Raw genomic sequence first — 10,752 nt, 5'->3', positions numbered from 1 at the left:
CAGCCTGACCTCCAGGGAGGCATCTCGCCTTTCTTGGCCTCTTCTGGGGTCTCAGCTGTAAGTGCAGGTAAAAAGTACCCCCTCTGAGTGTCTGTGTATGTGAGATGTGCCAAGGAGGCCAGGCAGCCTAGGAGCCCTCCCCGCACCACTGTGCCTAGCTCTGTGTCGGCCCCTGGGTCCCGTGGGGGGGCTCTGCTCACAGCACCCTCAAACTTAAATGCACACCTGCCTGGATCACAGAGTCATCTCAGAAGGCAGGTTTCATCCAGCCGGCTTGGGGCAGGGCCAGAGATTCTGTATTTCTAACAATCTCCCTCTTGAGGGAGCCTGATGCAGTGGGATCCCAGACCAGCCCTTAAGAAGAAAGCTTTAATGTCGACACACCCATCCCATTTTACAGATTGGAAAACAGGTTCAGAGAGAATAAGTAGGCAGCCTAGGGCTGCCCAGTTAAGTGGCAGAGTAGGAGGGTGCTCAGATCAGTGGGCTCTACTCTGGAACCCAAGGCTCAGCCCTGCCCTGTCCCTTCTCCGAGTCTGACCTTGATCTGTGAGGTGCAGTGATGAAACCTATAACTTTCTAACCTAAGTATATCCCATGCAATGTTTATGACATACTAAAACATTATTAGCTGCCTCTTTGAAATGTAAATCTCACTGGTCAGGACTTCCCTGGGGGTCCAGCTATTAAGACTCCATGCTTGCAATGCATGCAGGGATGCAGGGGGCTTGGGTTCTATCCCTGGTTGGGGAACTAAGATCCCACATGCTATGTGGCCTGGTCAAAGGGGAAAAAAAAAATCTCCCTGAGTGTCTTCCTCCATATTTATTAAATTTAACAGCCCCTGGAGTGTGAAACCTTTCTGGCCTGGACATAGCCTCCTCCAGGAAGACTGTCTGACTTCTGGCCTGGGCTGGGCATTTTTTTCTCAGTATGTCTCTAATACTTCCCTGACCTCATTAGGCTTGTCTCTGACCCCTTGTCTCCACCCTGGCCTGGGAGGTCTTGGAGGCAGGCACCATGCTGAGTTGTCAGCGGGTTCCTGGGCTCAGGAACTGGGACTCACAGTTGTTGATAAAAGCTGCTTTCCCCCTGAGAGTGTCCCTGGTCCCCTAGGGGTCATTCATTTTCATAACCCTCTCTCCTCTCCAACTGAGGCTCTTGAGCACTATTTCCGTTTAAAAGTGAAAGGAAGGATGTGCCAAGCAGGCTGGACTCTGCTCCCCGACCCGAAGGCCTGGACACTCCCTTTGAGTCACCTCTGTGATTCAAGTGGAGACTGGGCTGTGGGCCTGGGCCATCCTTTGTGTGAACCTGCAGGCCTTCCCTGCCTCAGCAGTGGGCTGCGGGAGCCGGCTTCCAAGATGCTGATAGCTTCCCCACAGGGGATGGGGACAAAGGACCAGACAGCCTTGAGCTTTCTGGCTTCCACACCAGTGCATCCAGACCGCGACTGAGTTCCAGGGAAAGACAGTCTCATACGTTCACTGAAATGCATAGATTGGACCTTTATATGTGCAATATCTTCCAGGAACCAGGAACTCAGCTTCCAAGAGCAAAACACAGACATAAGGCAACAGAGAAGCCAAATGTGATGGCTGGAGCATGGCCAGCCTGCATGGGCCGGGGGTATTGGGCAAAGTCCCCACCGTGATGGAGAATTCTACGTGAGCTGTGAAGGAGAGGCAAGTTTGGGGAGGATTTGGAGGGGGTTTTGCGGCATCACAGCTGAGCTGGGGGAAAGGGACCCACAGCACATTTGCAGGTTAGCTGGCTTAACAAAGGCTGCATAGGGCCGTACTTCTCACCTGGGGTGATTTGCCTCAACGGAGCCTCTGGCAAAGAATGGAGACAGTTTAAATCATCGCATGTGGGAGTGGTGGATGCTCCTGGCATCTAGGGGGTTGAAGCTAGGGAAGCTGCTAAATTCTACAGTGCCCAGGGCAGCTCCCACATTGAAGAGTTCTCAGGCTGGAAACGTCAATGGAGCCCTGCAAGCAACAATAGGGGAGGGCGTGCTGAGAGCCAGGTGGGAGAGAGCAGGGGCTTCCAGGCATGTTACTCAGGAGTGCATATAGCTGCGGTAAGAGAAACTCCACGATAAGGATGTGAATGAACAGGGGTCAGAATAACTGGATGACTGCGGACTTGGAGCACCGTCACTGCAGTACCATTAGGGATCCAGAGTCTTCCATCTTCCTGCCCTGCCATCTTTTTTTCTTTTTTGTAAATTGTGGTAAAGGATACATAACATAAACTTGATCATCTTAATCATTTCAAGTGCATGACTCACATTGCTGAAAGGTGAAGTATATGAAGTAAATTCACATTGTTGTGGATTCACTACTATCCATCTCCAGAACTTTTTCACCTCCCCAAAATGAAACTCTATACCCATTAAATGATAACTTCCAACCCACTCTAGGAGCCCCTGGCAACCACCATTCTATTTTTTTTTTGTCTCTAGGATATTGACCACTCTAGGGTCCTCATATGTGGAATCATACAGGATTTGTCCTTTTGTGTCTGGCTTATTTCATTCAGCTTAATATCTTTGAGTTTCACCCATGTAGTAGCATGTATCAGAATTTCATTCCTTTTTTGTGGCTGAGTAATATTCCAAGCCTGTATATACCACATTTTATCCATTCATCTGTTGATGGGCGCTTGGGTTGTTCCACCTTTGGGCTGTTGTGCAGCAATGAACAGGTGTACAACTATCCTGCTTTAAATTCTGTTCGAGTTGATTTTTTTGTAAAGACGCATTTTGATTCTGTTCTTGTTTTCTCTTGTTTATAGTGTATAGTTGTGTTTTTTGGTAGATACCATGGACATTACATATAAATCCTAAAATACAACTATCTAATCTGAATTGATGATAACAATGTCAGAGAATACAAAACTCTATTCCTATACAACTTCATCTTCACTTTATATTACTGACGTCACAAATAACATCTTCTTACACTGTTTGACCAATAAAATCAAATTATAATTTTCATGAATTTGTCTTTTAAATCATGTAGCAAATTAAAAAATACAGTTACAAACCAAAGTTGCAACAATACTGGCTTTTATATTTGTACATATATTTACTTTACCAGAGACCTATATTTCTTTAAGTATCTTTGGCTTCTGTCCTGTGTCCTTTCATTTCAACCTGAAGAACTCCCTTTAGTATTTCATGTAGGGCAAATCTAGTGGTAATGAACTCTCTCAGCTTTTGTTTATTTAGGAATTTCTTAATTTCTTCCTTATTATTGAAGTGTACTTATGATATATACAGTATTATTGATGTTACTTTCTTTCAGGACTTTAAACAAGTAATACCTACTGCCTCTGGCTTCCAAAGTTTCTGATGAGAAATCACTTTATAATCTTCAGTTCAGTTCAGTTCAGTTCAGTCGCTCAGTTGTGTCCGACTCTTTGCGACCCCATGAATCGCAGCACGCCAGGCCTCCCTATCCATCACCATCTCTCCTAGAGTCCTTACTGAGGCAAATTTATACATGGTGCGTCACTTCTCTCTTGCTGCTTTCAAGGTTATTATCTCTTTGTCTTTGGCCTTTGACAGTTGATTATATATAATGTGCCCGGGTGTGGATCTCTTTGTGTTTCTACTTGAAGCAGTGATTTATATCTTTCAGAAAATCTGGGAAGTTTTTGGCCATAATTTCTTCAAATAATCTTTCTTCCCTTTTCTATCTCTACTCTTCCTTGGACTCGCATAATGTATATGTTGCTTTGCTTGATAGTGTCCTAAAGTCTCATAGTTTCATCATTTTTGTTTCATGCTTTTTTATTTCTGCTCTATATTCAAGTTCACTGGTTATTTCTTCTGCTTACTCACATCTGCTGTTGAACCCTTCGAATGGATTTTTCATTTCAGTTATACTTTGAGCTCCAGAATTTCCTTTTGGTTTGTTTTTAGATTTTCTCTTTGTTGATATTATAATTTTATTAATACACTTTTTCCTAATTTCCTTTAGTTCTTTGTACCTTCACCCACACCCCCTCCCCCATTGCCTTCTTGAATATATTTTTTAAGAAGCTAAATGTTTAAAAATATTTAATTATTTGGCTGCACTGGATCTTAGTTGTAGGATGCAGGACCTTTGATCTTTGTTGCAGCATGTAAAATGTTTAGTTGCACCATTTGAATTCTTAGTTATGACATGTGGGACCTAGTTTCTTGACCAGAGATCGAACCCAGGCTCTCTGCATTGGGAGCATGGAGTTTTAACTACAGGTTTACCAGGGAATTCCCCAAAATAGACTTTAAATAAAAAAGTTTACAAGAGACAAAGAAGAACCTTGTATATTAATAAAAGATTCAATACAAGAAAAATAATTGTGTATAAGCATTTATGCACCTGATGGTAGACCTTCAAAATCTATGAAGCAGAACTTGACAGAGTTGAAGTGAGAAACAGAAAGCTCTACACTAATAGCAGGAGAGGTCAATACCTCACTCTCAATAGCAAGGAAACAGAGGACTTGAGCACCACACCAAACCAACTAGGTCTAGCAGACAAACACAGCACACTCTGCCCAACAATAACACAGCACACATTGTTTAAAATACACACCTTCTATCAAATATAATGGAATTAGGTCACAAAGTCTCAACATTCAAAAAGATAGATATGGTGTGATGTATATCCTCTGATCAAAACTGAGTGAATTAGGAAATAAATAATAGAAGGAAAACTGGAAAATTTGTAAACTTGTGGAAACTATACATTAATTTTTAAACTCTTAAACAATCAATCACTCAAAAAACAAATCACAAGAGAAATTAGAAAATAATTAGAGATGAATGAAATGAAAATACAATATACTAAAACCCATGTGATGCAGTGAGAGTGGTGTTAAGAAGGTATTTATAGTTGTAAACACAACATTAAAAAACAAGAAAGACTGTAAATTGATAGTCTAACTTTACAACATAAAGGATTGGAGAAAGAGGAACAAACTAAACCCAAAGCCAGCAGGAGGGAGGAAATAATGAAGATTATAGCAGAGATAAATGAAATAAAGAATAGAAAAACTGTATAGAAAATTAATGAAATCAGAAATTGGTTCTTTAAAAGCATCAACAAAATTGACAAACCTTAGTCAGAATCAAGAAAAGGAAGAGGGAAGGCTGCAATTATAAAATTTAAAAAATGGAAGTGGGGACATTAGTACAAATTCTACAGAAATAAAGTGTAAGAGAGTACAATGAACAATTGCATGCCAACAAATTGGATAAATATAAAATGAACAAATTCCTAGAAACACAAAATTTACCAAGAATAAATTATAAAGAAACAGATAATCTGAATAGACCTAAAACTAGTAAGCAGATTGAAGCAGAATAAAATATCTCCCAATAAAGAAAAGTTCTGGGCCTGACAGCTTCACTGGTGAATTCTACCAGACATTTTAAGAATGAACACTAATACTCCTCAAATTATTCCAAAAAATCAGAGGAAGGAACACTTTCCAACTCATTCTATGAGAACAGCATTGCCCTGACATCAAAGCCAGACCAAGGTACAAGATAAAACTACAGAACAATATCCCTCATGAAAACTGACGCAAAAATTATCAACAAAATATGAGCAAACAGAATTCAGCAGCATGTTAAAAAAAATTATACAGCACGACCAAATGGGAGTTATTTGTTAAATGGAAAAATGTTACAACATACTAAAATCAATCAATTTAATATGCCACATCAACAAAATGAAGGGAAATAAACCCATTGTATCATCTCAATTGATGCAGAAAAGAATTTCACAAAATCCAATATGTTTTCATGATTTAAAAAGAAAACACTCAGTGAATGAGGACTAGAAGGAATACTTCATCACAATAAAGGTCATATATGGAAACACCCACAGCCAACAGTGTGCTCAGTGATGAAAGACTGAAAGCTTTTTCTCTAAGATCAGAAACATGGCAAGGACCCACTTTAATCACTTCTTTTCAACATAGTTCTGGCAGTTCTAGTCAAAGTAATTAGGCAAGAAAAAGAAATAAAAGGCATCCAAATTGGAAAGGAAGAAGTAAAATGATCACTGTTTGCAGATAATATGATCTTACATGTAGAAAACCCTAAAGATTCCACAAAAATACTTGTTAGAACTTAAGAAATGAATTCAGTGAGGTTGCAGTATACAAAGTCAACCCATAATCTTCATACATGACACAGTTCTGTACACAATTCAGAAAACAATTCCATCTATAATGGCATCAAAAAGAATGCAATACCAAGGAATCCTTAGTAAAAAGGAGGTGAAAGACTCATACACCGAAAACAACAAAACATCACTGAAAGAAACAGAAGATGATGTAAATAAATTGAAAAACTTCCAGTGTTCATGGGTTGGAAGACAGTATTGTTAAGATGTCGATACTATCCAGAGCAATGTACAGATCCAGTGCAATTTGTATCAAAAGCCCAATGATAGCTTTCACAGAAAGAGAAAAATACACCCTAAAATTTATGTTGGAACCTCAATAGCTAAAACAATTTTGACAAAGAACAAAGACAGAGCACTCACATTTCCTGATTTAAAGAATTATCACAAAACTATGTAAGCAAAACAACATAGTATTGGCATAAAGCCAGAGAATAGAATAGAAAGCTCAGAAATAAACACCTGCATGTATGGTCAAATGATATTTTGATAAGAATACCAAGACCATTCAATGGGAGAACGGGCAGTCTTTTCAACACATGCTGGGAAAATTAGGTATCCCCTTACAAAACAAAGACGTCAGACCCATACTAATACCATATACGCAAGAGACCAAAGACCTAAACTTAAGAGCTGAAAAACTACAAAACTCTTAGAATAAAATATAGGACAAAGTTTTTATAACGTTGGATTTGGCAGTGATTCCTTGGGTGTGACAGTAGCAGCCCACTTAGCAAAAGGAAAAGGAAACAAAGTTGACTTCATGAAAATTAACTTTTTCAGCAAAAGTCACTGTCAACATAGTAAAAATACAACCCACAGGATGGGAGAAAACATTTGCAAATGGTATATCTGACAAAAGATTAATATGCAGAATATAGAAAGAGCTCTTAAAACTCAACATCAAAAAATGAAACAAAAAAACAACCTATTTTAATAATTGGTGAAGGACTTGAATAGACGTTTCTCCAAAGAAAATATATGAATGACTAATTAGCATACGAAAAGATGCTCATTAGGGAACTGAAAATCAAAACTACAATGGGATACCACCTCACACCCATTAGGATGGGTGCCATCAAAAAACCAGAAAATCACAGGTGTTGGCAAAGAAATGGAGAAATTAGAACACTTGTGCACTGTTGGTAGTAACATAAAATGGTATAGCTGCTGTGGAAAAAGGTATGGTAGTTCCTCAAAAAATTAAAAATAGAACTGCCATATGGTCCCATAATTCCATGTCTAGGTATAGTCTCCAAAGAATTGAAGCAGAGTCTGGAAGAGATTTTGTACATCCATGTTCACAGTAGCGTTATTCACAATAGTCTGAAAGTGGAAGCAACTGTCCTTTGATGGATGGATAAGCAAAATATGGGTGTATACATACAAGGACTGTTATTCAGTCTTAATAAAGAAGGAAATTTTGCAATATGTTATAAGATAGATAAATCTTGAGGACATTATGTTAAGTAAAATAGACCAGTAACAAAAAGACAAACACTGTATGATTCTACTTATTTAAGGCAGTTAGAGTAGTCAGATTTATAGAGGCAGAAAGAATGGTGGTTGTCAGAGGCTTGGGAGGAGGGGAAGATTGGGTGTTAATGTTTCTTGATATCGAAGTTCAGTTTTACAGGGTGAAATGAGTTAAGAGGATCAATGATGTTGATGGTAGCACGTATTTATATTTAATGTATCTAATACCTCTGAACGGTACACTTAAAAATGAATAGATGGTAAATTTTGTTATGTGTGTTTTATGAACATAAAAAAGGTGTACACACTACTTGGCCATGAAAAAGAAGGAAATCATGCCATTTGCAGCAACATGGATGCAACCAGAGATTATCTCGCTAAGTGAAGTCAGAAAGACAAATATCATATGATATCACTTAAATGTGGAATCGGAAATGATGGCACACGTGAACCCATGTACCAAATAGAAACAGATTCACAGAGAACAGAGAACAGACTTGTGGTTGCCAAGGGGGAGAGGCGGAGGGATGGACTGGGAGTTCGGGGTTAGCAGATGCAAACTATGACATTTAGAATGGATGAACAAGGCTCTAATGTATAGCGCAGGGAACTATATCTAACCTCCTATGATGAGCCATAATGGGAAAGAATATATATACATATGTGTGTGTATAACTGAGTCACTTTGCTATACAGCAGAGATTGTCACAACATTGTAAAGCAACTATACTTCAGTAAGACAAGTGTATGCGCAAAGAGCTGTGGTTTTCAGCAGTTTGGATTTGGGGAGGGGGAAGGATGAGTAGGTGGAGCACACCAAGGGGATTTTTAGGCCAAGACACTATTCTGTATAATATTATGATGGTGGATACATGTCATTATACACTTGTCAAATCCCATAGAATGTGCAACACCAAGAGGGATGTTCACATTCACATAGAATGTGAACTATGGACTTCAGTGAATAATAATATGTTAATATTAGCTCATTGATCGCAACAAATGTGCCATACATTAATGCCGGATGTTGATAATAGATGAAACTTTCGAAGGGATAAAGGGGCATCTGGGAACTGATACCTTCTGCTCAGTTAAATACATTTTTTATTAAATTAAAAGATTTACAAAGCTGTGTTTGCTCAGTTTTTCTATAAACATAAGTACTCAAAAATTATTATTATTTTTTTAAGAAGTCTTCACATTGGGGAACAGGATCGCGGGACCACTGCTGGTTGCAAAGGAGGCTGGGAGAGCAGGACGAGCATCTTTCACCTTGGCTGTAAACACAGCCCTTCACCACATAGAACCAGGATCTGATGGCAAAGACGAAAGCTCCACTAGATGACCAGGCTTGAGATCTTAACTTGCAGGCTGGTTACCCTCCAGGAGCCAGAAATTACGAGAGGCTGTTCACATCCCTGCTAGCCAGAGCACAGCACACATACCTAGCCAGGCGCCACGGCCTGGACCAGTGACCAGCAGAGCACTGCAGTCACACCCTGACCTCTCAGCCCAGACTGCAGACCCTCTGCAGGCTCCTGGGGTGCGTAGCGGCCAGGCCGGGAGCTGAGTCTGCCAGGCATCCCTGACTGCAGGAGGGCCCTCCTTGCCACCTCCTGAGCTTAGGGAGGATGTTCAGTTCCAGTTCTCTGTCTGCTACTGCTCGGACATATTCAGTCCCATTAGTAATAAAGGAAAATTGAAAATGAGGCATCGTTTTACAGTTCTTAAATTTGTAAATCTTGATAACAGATCGAACACACTGTGAAGATGGGGCTAGTGATTTGGCATTTTTTATTTTTGCTGGTGTCAGTGAGAAGAATCACAGACCTTAGGATATTCATGGGTGTCTACCATCACCAGACACCAACCAGAACCAATCAGCACTGATCAGTAATTATCAAGATAATTACTCAATATATCCTAGATTAGATTAGCCGAAGGAGAGAGCTGATGAACTGTGTGTACTTAGGGTTGTAAACCTGGTACTCTTTAACACTCCAATCTCATCTCTAGAATCCCGGATTGAGGAAGGTAAACATGAAATAGAGGAAACAGAGTTAGGCAAGAAGATAGATAGTCACCAAAAACTTGCTTATTGGGAGCAGCCTGACCTTTGGCACGAGGAAAGCAGACGATCCATCACTTTGTGGGACACAACCCAGTGACACATGTGCTAGTCAGAGAGTAAAGGGAGTGTTGAGTCTGTGTTCAAAGTCAGGAGATAAAGTGGGATACAGGGGTGTACAGTGTCTGTACACTCCTGTACAGTATCACAGCTGAAGTCTGTGCCCCCCAGGTGTGACCTCAGAGACCCCACATGCACAGGCAGCCAGGTGGTGCATCTGTGGCTGAGCTTTTTCCTCGGTAACTCAGAACTGGGTGGTTCTGCTCTCACCCTGTGTGTGTCTCAGAGAAGACCGCAGATACCATACATCTGGGCTCCGTTGCTATGGGCCTGCCCTGGGCACAAACTAGACCAAGGGGGTGTGCCTGGGGGCTCCACACATGGCAGGGGGGCCTGAGACTGAATCTGCAGGGAGCATCCTCAACCAGCAACCAAAGGAAATGATGGACAAGCCCACACCCTCCGGGGCAGGCTCCCCACCATTTCCAGGTGGATCTCTGTGGGCATACAGATGCCCACATGGGAGCCTACTCTTTTTTTTTGACTGTAGGATCTTAATTCCCTGACTAGGGATTGAACCTATGCCCCCTGCAATGGACGTGCAGAGTCTTAACCACTGGACTACCAGGGAAGTCTCAAGAGCTCACTCTTCAATGCACCCTGGTCGATCCTTTCCATGTTCTGGCTCATCCCTGGTGTCTGGTACTGCCCTCTGGGATCACCTTCCAAATCAGCTATTCACACTGGAATCCCTGTCTCAGCATCTGCTTCTCAGGGAAGACATCTAGGAAAGAGAACAGAGCCCATAGCTGTGGGCTGGAGTCCTCAGCATCTACCAGTCACGGTGTGTGGGGGCAGGGCCAGGGAGATGCTGGAGGGAAGTCACTGCGCACAGGCAAGCCCTGGGCCATTGACTCTCCTCTCCACTGTGGCTGATTCCAGGTTTAGGGATCTGTCTGC

The sequence above is a fragment of the Capra hircus genome, chromosome 4 (genome assembly GCF_001704415.2).
Source record: "Capra hircus breed San Clemente chromosome 4, ASM170441v1, whole genome shotgun sequence".
Classification (NCBI taxonomy): domain Eukaryota; kingdom Metazoa; phylum Chordata; class Mammalia; order Artiodactyla; family Bovidae; genus Capra; species Capra hircus.
This window is presented reverse-complemented; position numbering follows the sequence as displayed.